Source organism: Furipterus horrens, unplaced genomic scaffold, assembly GCF_987537825.1.
Source record: "Furipterus horrens unplaced genomic scaffold, mFurHor1.1.pri manual_scaffold_17, whole genome shotgun sequence".
In the NCBI taxonomy this organism is placed as follows: Eukaryota; Metazoa; Chordata; class Mammalia; order Chiroptera; family Furipteridae; genus Furipterus; species Furipterus horrens.
In genome coordinates, this window is record NW_028327187.1 from 31,398,880 (window position 1) to 31,412,515 (window position 13,636).

At 34.9% G+C, this 13,636-nt stretch overlaps 1 non-coding gene across 1 annotated transcript; it reads right to left on the reverse strand.

The window, feature by feature from the left end:
- Window positions 1-13,189: 13,189 nt before the first annotated feature.
- LOC149990776 (U6 spliceosomal RNA) lies at window positions 13,190-13,299 on the reverse strand. The gene has a single exon (XR_016508747.1). It is a non-coding gene; the product is annotated as a U6 spliceosomal RNA (small nuclear RNA).
- Window positions 13,300-13,636: the final 337 nt, after the last annotated feature.

Here is a 13,636-nt window from a genome sequence, read left to right on the forward strand (position 1 = left end):
ACATTATTACTGAATATATGTACAGTGTTATACAAGAGATTTCCAGAGCTAATTCATCTTGCATGACTGAAACTTTATGCCCATTTGTAACTACCTCTTCCCTACTCCCTACAGCCCCTGAAAACTGCTATTCCACTCTTTGGTTTTATAAATTTGATTGTCTAAGATGAAGAGAATTATGCTTAGCCAAATAAGCCAGGCAACGAAAGACAAATACCATATGATATCACCTAATACAGGAAACTAATGAACAACACAAAATGAGCAAAATTGAACCAGAGGCATGTAAACAAGGAACAAACTAATAGTTACTAGGGGAGAGGGGGGATGGAGAAAACGGTGGTAAGTAAGGGAAGGGTTTAGCAAAGGAATTAGTATAAATAACCCATGGACATGTAAAACCAGGTGGGGATTGACTGTGGGAGAAGGGGTGGGCTGGGTAGGGAGGTGGAAATAGGGGGAAAAGTGGTAAAACTAATAGAAAAACAATAAATAAATAAATAATTTTAAAAAAGAATGGTAAAATGAAAAAAAAAAGATACCTTATATAAATGGAATCATGCAGCAATTCTCTTTCTTTGATTGGATTATTACACTTAGCATATTGTCTTCAAGTTTCTTATTACAGAATTTTCTTCTTTTTAAGGCTGAATAGCAAGTATTACATGGTATGTATATACCACAATTTTCTTTATCCATTCATATGTTGATTGACAGGTTGTTTCCACATCTTGGCTATTGTAAATAATACTGCAAGGGACACAGGCACACTAATACCATTTTGATATTCATTTTCTCACTCTTATTTTCCATTTATTTATCATTTTGTTCCACTTTTTGGAAGAATTCCACAACTTGAATGTCTAAACTTCAAACTGAGTTGTTGTTGGGTTTTTTTTTTTTTTTTCATTTTTTTTTTCTGCTACCATGTCTTTAATTTTCATGAACACTTTTTTTAAAAAATTCTGGTTTCATGGATATTATATTTTTTCTTATATTTCTGATAATGTGATGATTACTTTTGTGGGCTTTATTTTTTCATTTCAAACTTTCTATACAGGAGATGCTGTTGTTTCCCCACCAACATCTCCTTCACTTGGCTCATGAAGACAATTTCCAGATTCTGGAATGAGTGCTTCCCAGGGCCCACAGCTTTCTTAGTTGCAGAGAATTGCACTCAGTTGAAATGGAAAGGCATTGTGTATAAGGTTAACCCCTTTTCCAAGTAGTCAGTTGGCTTCCAATGATTGAATAACAAGATGCATACAAAAAAACTACCATCTTGTCCCGAAGTGAGACCAACTTTATGGTATAATTATAATTCATTGTTCCCTGTTGGGCTAGGCATTAGCTAATCTCCGACTGAGCCCAAATGCTGGTTTACTTTCTTCCTTGTCCTAAACAGTGGTTGAGGTAGAGTAACACAACTCCTCTTCAAGGACCACAGTAGTAATCACTTTCAGAGGAATTCTACCTCAATCTCTGTTTCTAGAGATCCCAACATAAGACACTCTCTTTCCTTAAATTTTATTCTATTTTTCTATTGCTTTTTTATCTCTATTTTTCTACAGATATTTTCCTCAGAAGACTGCTAGTAGCTTGAGATTATTTTCTTTAGGTTTTTCCTCTTGAACTGGTCATATTTCCCAGAGAAGTCTCTTTCTGTCCATGCTAAAGGGTAAAAACATGACTATCAGTGTTCTGGGATCCTAATGGAGAAAAATACCCAGGAATCTCATCATCCAGTATGTGCCCTTTCTACCTGATACTTCTTCCTTATTGGACACCCATTTGTAACATGTGTTACACCCATTTTGCATATGTGTTTCTATTAATTACTAAAAAGTAATTTACTATAAATGTCTGACATCCAAATACCACTTTCTTTTACTAGGAAACATAAAAAATAAATTTAAGGATATGTTGGAAGAAAACAGTGGCCTAACATTAAGTGACCAAGTTCTGGTCCTGATGTTGCTTCTAGATATATGTGTCAATTCAAGGAAGTCATTTAACATTTTCTATCTAAATTTTCTATTCTATAAAATTATGTTTAGATGTGGAACATAGAGATAAGAGAAAGAAGAAAGAGAGAAACTCTTTTCACATAAAAAGTTGAAGAAGATAATTACCATATATGCTACAAAAAATATATCCATGCCTTATTTAATTTCTACAACATTTTGTATGAGTTATTTAAAAACTGTAAAATGATATGGTTTCACTATAAAATTCAAAGCTTCATACTCAAAGGATAGATATAATGTGATGCTTGAATACATAGTTCCCAGAAGTGATGACCTATTCACACTCAAGAGAAAGAGTTGGGAAAAGAATCTCCAGGAACAGAACATTTTAGACTCATGATAGGATCTCATTTAATCATTGTTGAAGAATAAATGTTACATTTTGAGAACATGTACAGCATTTGAGGATAACTGACACATCTAGATCTATTACAGTCCCCATCATTAAATAATTAATATTAAAATCTTATTGGATCATTTGGCTATATACTAAGTCTATGGGAGCATGCCATACCTCAACAATGTTTTTAGATTGGAAAGATAATAGATGGGTATCTGATGCAAGTTGAACAAATCAGAGACACTTCTCCAGAAATTTATAACTGCAACTGAAAGAATAATAAGAGTTTCTTTTCAAGTTTCTGTACATTAAACATATAAATTTACCCATGTGAACTGGAGAAGCAAAGAAAGTTGTTCTGAAGAGAAAGACAGTGGAATAAAATATAATTTTAAAAGCTATGAAAATATCCCTGGTTTTAGTTCCTTTGTATTTTTATTATGTCATTGGATTCCTTAAGCAGTCCTGTTCGTTTACAATAAGTTGCATCTTTCTTGCAAGCTAAATCAAGTGGGTTAATTGAAACAATGTGTTATAACTTACATACCATTTTCTAATGACTTCCGATCATTGCACTATTTGACCTTAAACTCTTAGAATTGGACAAGTCAATGTCACAGAAAAATTCTGAGTCTTAAATCTGCTACATTTTTTATGGAGTTTAATAAGATAAAATTCAATGTTGGTGGTAGTGAGAGCATGGAGAGACCAATGACTATTTGTGAAATATCACTTTTTAAGAATACAAAACATACATTCATCACACAGTAATAATGTTTCTAGGAATATATCCTGAGGGAACTGATCTAAAAATGCATTAAAAATCTATTAATATAAGTATTATTTATGCTGGTTAAATTATAAATAATTTGTATGAGCAATAACTTTTTAAATGATAGTTATATGATACAATTTTAAAGCAATTATGTTATTTCTAAAAATAACTTCTAATACATGGCAAATGCTACTTTCATTTTAATAAAAATATTTGAAATTTTGAATTAAATTTATCTTCTACGTTAATATGGACATACTGGGTCTTCACCATCATTCATGAACATTGTGGTCTAAATGCTCTAGCAAGTCATGTTGTGGAAGAGCATATGTTCTGATTTCATTATATTTTCCTTAAGATCACCATTGTCTTTAAAATATATAAATCCATTAAAGTCCTATAATAAATATATGTTTTTATTTTGTTGGTAATCTTTAGGTAATAAGTTTTATGAGTTTAATACTTGCTATGTGAAATATCAGACTACTGAGTTTTCTAAAGCATGCCTCTACATTTTAAAGTCCAGGGATTTGATGAAACAATATATTCATACATGGCATGATAACATTTCCCATTTTTATAGGTTTAAGACATTTATAATTTCAGCTTCTGTCATATGCCTTTGAAGCAATATTATTACATTCAAGAAGTCACAAAAAGAATAAACGGACGCCACCAGGGGCAGATCCAGGAAGTGCAGATCATTCTAAGAAGCACCAACAAACAATAGGAGTCACAAAAATGGGGAGACAGAGAAACAACCACCCATCGAAAGGAAAGGTAGAGTCCCCAGAAAGAGTGCTAACTGAAATAGAGGGGAGCCAACTATCAGATATGGAATTGAAAGCATGGATTATGGAGAAGCTCAATGAGCTCAGCGAAAACTACAAAGAACTCCAGAAAAACTACAGTGAACTCCAGAAGAAGTATAAGGAACTTACTGAGAATTATACCAGCATCAAAAAGGACATGGAAGCTATCAATAAGAGCCAGGAGGAAATGAAGAATACGATCTCTGAATTGAAGAACACAGTAGAAGGAATTAAAAACAGGCTAGAGGAAGCAGAAGATCGGATCAGTGAGCTGGAGGACAATGTAGACAAAAACTCACAGACAGTGCAACAAAATGAAAAAAGGCTGAACAAGACTGAAGAGGTTCTAATACAGCTGCAGGACAACATGAAACGTAATAACATCCGTATCATACGAATTCCAGAAGGAGAAGAAGAAGAGCAAGGGATAGAAAACCTCTTTGAAAAACTAATGACAGAAAACTTCCCTAACATGAGGAGATAAAGAATCATGCAAGTCCAGGAAGCACAGAGGGTCCCAATGAAGATGAACCCCAACAGGCCCACTTCAAGACACATCATAATTAAAATGCCAACATTCAAAGACAAAGAGAGAGTCCTAAAAGCAGCAAGAGAGAAACAACTAATAACATATAAGGGAGCTCCAATAAGGCTATCATCAGATTTCTCAGCAGAAACACTACAAGCCAGAAGGGAATGGCAAAAAATATTCCAAGCAATGAAAAACAAAGGCCTACAACCAAAAATACTCTACCCATCAAGGCTCTCATTCAAAATGGAAGGTGAAATAAGGAGCTTCCAAGACAAAAGAAGGCTAAAAGAATACATCGCCACCAAACCAGCATTGCAAGAGAAGCTAAAGGGTCTGCTTTAAGAAGATGAAGAAACAGAGAGAGACAGAGAGGAACACAAGTACAAAGTGGGAAAAGGATAATGAATAAGTACTGAAAGAAAGAAGGAACTTCTACCATTTGCAACAACATGGAGAGAACTAGAGAGAATTATGCTTAGCGAAATAAGCCAGGCAACAAAAGAAAATTACCTTATGCTATTACCTGTTACAGGAAACTAATGAACAACACAAACAAATGAGCAAAATTGAACCAGAGGTATGTAAACAAGGAATAAACCAACAGTAACAAAGGGGGAGATAGGAGGGAGAGAAGGGGTAAGAAGGAGAAGGGTCTAGTCAAAGAACATGTATAAAAGACCCATGGACATGGACAACTGGGTGGAGACTGAATGTGGAAGAAGGGGGGCAGGGTGCAGGGAAACAAGAGGGGGAAAAAAGTGAGACAACTGTAATGTAAAAACAAACAAATAAAAATTTTTAGTGGGGGTAAAAATAAAAATATAAAGAATAGAAATGCAAGTTCAGTGAATATTAGAAGGACAAGGATTTTCCTTCACGTTGTATATTTTTCTCCCTATCTGATCCCTCCAGAATTTGGCATTCTAAAGAAGTAAGTAATGACCTAACTTTCTTTGCATAAAACTAATAAGACCAGTTGTTAATAGAGGTTTGGTTTTTTTTTTCTTTTTTAACTAAGACTTTGAATAGAATGTCGTGCCTAAAGGAGACATGCTTGGGCTTTGGTTGTTACCAAAAAGCCCTGAGCAACTGGGACTGACTTTCAAAGGTAATAAAAGTCCACGAGATAAAAGGCCTGGTACCTTGGTTGGATGAGTGGTCCATAGCAATCTTTCCAGGGAAGGAATGAAGGTTGTTTTCCTGAAAGATGGCTAGAAGGGACCTTAAGGCACAACAGAAAACCAGGGGGACCTGGAAAAGACAGGTGTTTACAGGCAAGGCTGAATGCCAGGTATGTGGATCTGCTTCTGTGCCTTGAAGGGGAGACTGAAGGTCACCCTAAATGTTCCTTGCGTAAGTTCCAGCAAAGCAGAACTAAAGATCATAAGTGATCATTTGCTGCTCTTGTTGTGTTCATGCAAATGAACAGGATAAATTAAAAATGGACTTAATGCAGTCCCTTTAATGACAAGGAGGGTAATCTTAGGGAGAAAAATCACGATTCAAAGAAGAGCACAATGCCCAGTGGTAGACTCTAAAGTATTGCAACTAACCGTCTTTAAAGTTTCTTTTCATTTAAAATTTGTTTTCATTTGAAAGTTAAACTATGTCTGTAGCATTATCAAAGATGTTTAATTTACAGGCAAGAAGAATGTCAAACGCCTTGCAACTGGATGTCTTTCTGATAAGACAGTCCTACAGATTTAGAGACTTGTATGTGGGTTATGTTACATAAATTAACATGTGTTTTCTGTTTTCAAAGGGCATAAGCCTACGATCTCATTACCTGAGTGATTGTCTGTATGTATAGGCCTCACTTAATCCTGTCTGCATTGCTGCCTCCTGAGACTCAATGGTTTGGCTGAACTAAGTGGCTGGGTTGATGAAGAATGGGGTGGTCTGTGGGCTTCACTTTGAAACTGGTTTCTCTTTTCTATCCTAATGGCTTGGACAGAAAGAGCCCAGAGGCCTGAGATGAGGGAAACCTAAAATATTTCCCTTAGTCCAAACTAAGTATAATGGGCAAAAGGGTTTTGGACAGGTGAGATGTACCTGGCATACCTTCCTCCAAAGAAGCCTTTATTTTCCCTAATGTGGGACATTGAAAAATTAATACCTGTCTTTTGTCATCTAGTGGTTACGGATTGAATGATGTCCTTTAACCCTGTTGCCCCCAGAATACAACAAGGATGCCAGCCTGTTAAACCAAGCATGCCATTGTCCAGAGACAGCCAACCAACCTGGAGTCTGCACGATCCTTCCCCTTGTGGGAAGGCCACCGTCCCCTCCACACCCCCACTCTTATTAGGGATTTCTTGACCCACGGGTAGGTAGGACGATGACCATGTCCAGCTTGAAGCAGCTAGAGGAGCTCGAGACCTTCGTCCACTGTCCTTTATAAGATTGTAAAGGGTCTTAAGTCTGAGAGGGAGGGATTGTTATTTTTTATTGTTAAAATATTTAACTAATTAATTAATTATTTAAAAAAAAGAAGAAGAAGAATATATGAAAGGGTGAGGCAGGAGAGCTTGTATGTACGACCCATGGGCATGGACTTGGAGAGGGTATTGTTGGGGAAGGGGGGTGCTGGGCGGAGGGGAGCAAAGGGGAAAAAATTGGAACTATTGTAACAATATAATCAATAAAATATACTTAAAAAAATAGAATGAGAATAAACGTAACCACTGTTTACAAAATTAAAATCATAATTGCATTCTCTGTAATTCATAAAAAAGTAAAATATCAAATGTGATTAACATTTGACTAATACACCTATTGTAACGATACAGAGATTAAAAGTAGAATTAAAATTCTGTGGAGAACTCCTTTTTCCTGTGCCTATATTCTTTGTTATGTTTCATATTTCCCAAGATTCTATTAGAAGGGGATAATAAAAAACAATTTAAAAAGTTGATCTAATGAGAAGAGAATAAAATGGTGGTTGGCAAGGCCTGGGTGTTTAGGAAAATGGGGATATATTAGAGTACCAACTTTCAGTTATAAATAAGTTATGAGAATATAATCTAAAACATGGTGATTATAGTTAACATTGTACTGTATACATGAAATCTGCTGAGACTAGGTCTGAAGCATTGTGCAGACTGGTGCAGCCACTATGGAAAACAGTATGGAATTTCCTCAAAAAACTAAAAATGGAACTGCCTTTTGATCCAGTGATTCCTCTGCTAGGTTTATACTTGAAGAAACCTGAAATACCAATTCAAAACAATGTATGCACCCCTATGTTCATAGAAACACTATTTACAATAGCCAAGAGCTGGAAACAGCACAAGTGCCCATCTGTAGATGAGTGGATCAAAAAACCATGGTACACTTACACAATGGAGTTCTATGCAGCAGAAAGAAAGAAGGAACTCCTACGTTTCGCAACAGCATGGATGGGACTAGAGAGTATTGTGCTCAATGAAATAAGCCATGAAGCAAAAGAAAAATACCATGTGATCTCACCTAATATGGGAAACTAATGAACAAAACAAACAAATGATCAAAATAGAACCAGAGGCATAGAAACAAGTAACAGACTTACAGTGATCAGAGTTAAGGGGGGAGAGGAAGAAGAGGGGAAAGAAGGGAAAGGGTCTAGTAAAGGAACTAATATAAATGACCCATCGACATGGAAAACACGGGGGCAATTGACTATGGGAGAGGGGGAAGGTGATTGGGGTAGGGTGAACAAGGAGGGAAAATGAGACAACTGTAATAGAACAACAGTTTTAAAAACTGAAAATAAAACAAATGAAAGATAACTATGTGAGGTGATGGATATGCTAACTACATTGTGGTAATCATTTTACACTGTATACATATATTACATCATCATATGCACACATTAAATATAATACAATTTTATTTTTCAATTCTATCTCAAAAAAAAACCACTGAGAAAAAAAGAGAAAAACATGAAATCCACATATGACACAGCACTCTTTACATATCAGGCATTCTCTAAAATGGGTTGAATTTATCATCTCATTTAATCATCAAAATAATAATTTTTACAATAAGGGTTTAAGTGCTAGAATATGGTAATTTTATGGATGGAGGTGGGGAAGCACAGGTAGTATAAACGATTTTACCAAGGACATTTATTAGCAAAGACTGGAACCATAATTCAAACCCTGGCAATCTAACTGCAGTTTGGAACTCTCAACCACTATAATGTTCTGAGGTGTCACAAAGTAAACTCTCAAAATATACTGGCTCGACTTTAAGGAGACTGGTGATTCAATAAAATAACTAGTTGATTCTCTTCTCTTTTCCAAAAACTGACTGCCTATTTTACTCAATTTGTTGAATCAACAGGTAACAAGTTAATGCATTCTGTGTTAGCATTAATCTAAAACAAAACCACGAATAAATGAAAAATAAGAAGACAATTGGAGGTACCGGAACCAGTAGACATATAATATGCAGGCTTTTAAGGGAAACCAGTGAGAAAAACCTCTCTGAAATTAAATGACTTGCACCTGGCAAAGATCCCAAGTACTCTATTTCCTGTCTTGTCTCTAGAGATTTAAGCATAAATATTTATTATTGTTTTTAATTTCCACAATTAAAGCATCTATCAGGTATTTTAAAATAAGTTTAAGAAAAAAGTTAAACGAAAATAAGAAAGATTAGAATGCAATAAAATTTTAATATTCCCATATTTGTTGGGTTTCAGTCTTCCCCTTCTTGATGTGGCAGACTATAGAGATATTCATGAATTATAAATGGCAGAGCAGCTCTGCACAGCACTTTCTCTCTACTCTGCTTTCTCTGAATTTACTGGCCAGAGATTTTTAAATTTCATACATCATTTCCAACTAGCTGTGTTGATTCTGTAGCCATTGCCAAGCTCAGCCAGAGAGCCAAAAAAGAACACACACCAACATACAGACACATGCATTTGGCATGTCACAGTTAGTGCAAAATAATTCAAGTTCACTGCACTAACTATGCCACTAGCTGAAAAAGTGACAGACCCGGAATATAAAGTGCCCAAGACCTAATTAATCTTTGTACTTGTTTGTTTGCCAAGGCAAGTTGTATATGGATATCAATTCAAAATAAGTCTCAGACATCGTGGAAGTAATAATAATTAGTTTAACAACCCCAAGGTAGACACTCCCTTAATCGTGTGTGTCAGGTACAGGCATCCTTGATATTTCCAAACCTAACAGTCTCATTTAGTAAACTCCTTGTCAGTCACAAATTTGAATTTTATACTTTTCTTGAGATAATGAATGATGATGAGAAATTTTTCATTTACTTTGGACTTTAAGGTTATTTTTAAAACCTTTTGTTTTTCTGTCGTACTCTTTTTTTTTTCCCCGTCCCAGGTCCTCAGTACAGACAACAAACTCACTGAGATTTTTCAGTGGTTGTAGGTTTATATCATACTGTCCATCTTCACATGCTTTTCCCATTGGATAAAATACCTTCCTTTGAGAAATATGTCTAGGACAAATTTAGCATGACCCACATATCAGTAAGGGTTCTCCCAAGAAACAGAACCAATAGGATCTACATCTGTATGGGGGGGGGGCCTCAAAAAGTGAAGTTATCTTCTGGAGGGAGGGCCCTTGTAGTACAGGCTTCCCATGCTAGGTGAGTGTTCTAGGAATCCATTCGTATCAGTGTACCAGCTGGCATTGTTGTGAGAGGCTGTGTTTGGCTTCAGTGAATTTTTTTGGAAGATTCTTTCAACACATTTGCCCATTTCATGACAGATGATTTACAAGTGCACCTTCCCATATCATGCTGAGTTGTTTAGCAGTTTTTGACTAAAAAACAGCATGACCTCCATTCACCACCCTCTCTATTCACCCAATCTTGCCCAAAGCGACTTTATTTTCTTTCCACAAATGAAAAAAATTTCTCAAAGTGAAACATTTTGCCAATGTGGAATAAGTGAAATGAAAAATGGCAGGAGCATTAAAAGGCATCAAAATCAGCAAGTTCAAAAACTGTTTTAAGTAGTGGAGAAAGAGGTCTTGATAGGTGTATTCTGTCAAATGGAGAGTACTTTGAAGGTGGCTGAAGTTTAAACATGTAAGAATAAATACAAAATTTTTAATAAATAAATTCGAGGTTTTTGCATCCTCCCTCATATATATATATGTATATATATAAAGAGAAATTGATTTATTTTAAGGAACTGGATCACACGATCATGTGATTATGGGGAATGGCAAGTCTGAAATTTGTAGAGGTCAGCAAGATGGAAATTTATGTAAAAATTGATGTTGCAGTTCTAAGTCTGAAATCCATAGGACAAGCCAGCAGAGTAGAAACTCAGGTTTAATTTCTTTGCTGCAGTCCTGAGACAAAATTTCAACTTTTGGAAACCTCAGTCTTTGCTTGTAAGGCCTCGAACTGATTAAACAAGGTCCACCCACATTGTGGAGGGTTATCTGCTTTAAAGTCAACCAATTTAAAATTTTTGTCACACATGCACATAACTTCACATTAATCTTTAGACAAGTGTTTGACCAAACAAACAACTGGGCACCAAACCTTAGACAACTTGACACATAATTACCCATCACAACACATACGCATACAAACACATATACACACAACATTGTTTTCATAATTGTTGTGTTCTAAAGTGAGCTAAAGATTGGTTTCTTGAAGAATAATTTAAGTAACTTATTTTTAGTAGTGAAAATTCATGAATTATTAAATAAAATAAAACTTTCTTTACTGGCTTTCAGAAGAGGTATGGTCTTCTTTCCGCTGTAATTATATGAAGTTAATATGCTAATCTACTGATAACGAAGTAAGAATCCTCTAAGTAGGCTGTTTTCTTTTCCTCCACTTATGGAGGTTGAGCTTTCCAAATCATCTATAATATTTAGGCAGTTTTACTTAGCTAATAGCACTGAGGATGAATCTATTCAATAGAGCATTCATCTTACTGGAAACTGGCCAACACTAGTTGATCCAAGGAAAAACCTCTCAAAATAAAATACCATTTACCCAATACATTTTGAAAATGAAACACCTTTGCCCCTCCAAAATATCTGACTGGTTGGCTTAATGATTTAAGTATACAAGAATGCCATTGTGGACAGCTTTTACATTACAGTGCTTGCCATCCATGACACAGATATTGAGAGCCTTAGAGGGTTTACCTATATAGTCACACACAATATGATGGCAGATGACCTTTGGTATCCACCACCTGCCATACATGGATCAGCATTGGAATTTGAAACCTTATTCATTTACATTTGAAGTTTATGTTAATAAATATTTTATCTTGATAAACCATTGCTTTTTGCATAAGTTATCACCTTTATTTATTTCTCTTAGAAAACCATTTTGTACCTCTTGATCAAAATCTAATTTCTATCAATATCAAACTAAGGCTACTATTTAGCTTAATCTCAGGCAATTAAAACACATACTTTATTAAATCTTACTCATGCTCATTAAAATTAATTGAGACCTTAGCCCTTTGCTGGATGCTTTCTAAATGAGCTTGAGGGAAAAGATAATAAATCCAGCACACAAGATCTTTAATGAATATGGTACATATCTTTTTTGGTTGATTTAAACTGAAATCAATTTTATACTTCTACTTGAAATTTTTATGATTACTTTCCAGGAAATATATATATATACTTTTTAAAACTAAAGTACTTTATATGCCAGAAAAATAAAAACAGTGCTATGGAAATACAATCTAAAACAATTTTAAAATATAGTATTCATTTAAAGGTCAGATTTCACTAAAGGGACAGCCTAGCCAGTGGATTATTTAAAGGTTCATTAACAGTAAATGAATTGTTGATACAGTCATACTTTCGCACAACTGCTAAACGAGAGACAGTATTTATTCACTTACAATTTAAATCTTATGCTCACAGTTCTCAAGTAATTTCATTAGACAGGTGAACTGACTAGTACATTGCAGAGTTTTTCCGCTTGGAGTTTGATATATTTTATGCACATTGGTTCTGCAGGAAACCCAAAGTAATCTGTACCTCTAATGTGATTCTAAATGACTAAATTTTCTTAACTGAGGGAGCTGAAGAGTTGATATATATTGCATTCAGTCTTCTAATCTCCTGTGTATATGCCTAAATACTGTAATATTGCATTCATTAATGCCCTTATTATTTAGTAATAAAATTTGCAAATATAATTTTATTTCAAAAAATAAAATGTACAATGACACAATAAGAATATGAAACCACTTACTAAATCCTGGGAAAAAAAAAAACTCTCACCATGTTTGTAAATGCATTCAACCAACCAATTCCCATAAACACACGAGAGCAGCTACATGATTTTTGGTTATGGGCACTAAACCTCTACAGGTCTGACCCTGAACTTCTCTACTCTCTGAGTAGTGAGAAATAGTAATTCCTTTTTCTCCATCCTAATTAAATAGGCAAGTAGGAGAACAGGAAAGTTGCATTGTGCTTTCATTAGTCTGTGTTCAAGGTAATGAGAACAAATCATGCAACTATGGAAACATGTCAAACTTTCTGACACCAGCAATTCAAGAAATGTTTCTCTACTAAATTATCTCATTAATTCTGGACCTCAAAATCTATTTTGCTTTTTTGACATTCAGCCTTACTATGACACATAAAGTGTAGATAGATATGATATAACTGATAGCTCCCTAAAAATATGAGTGAGGTCTGGGCAAACAAGCCAATGAAGATTTTTGTTATCAATCAAACAATATTTGTTGAGCATCTCGCAGGTGTTTTGGGTGTCATCCTTGTGCAGGGGCCATGTTAATATTTTCTGCATTGTTTCAATTTTAGTATATGTGCTGCCAGAATGAGTACTAGAGGGTGCTTTGGGAGTTAAAGTTTTATGAGTTACATATCTCACACATGAAAAATATAAAGTCTTACTCCTTCCCTTCAAAAACATTAAGCTAAATTACTAGGACTAAATGTCTTCCATGATGACAAAGAAAACTTTCCCCAGTCTACTGACTTAATACACATTTTTATTCAATAGATCTTACAATAAAAAGCCGTAATATTGCACAGTGTACCTGCAATGAACATTCAGGATATATTAATACTCAATGAAGTATCAAACTAAGCCTTAGTCTCGTTTACATATTAGGCCAAAAAAAAAAAAATCGTGGTAATGTATCTTACATTGCTGTCTCTC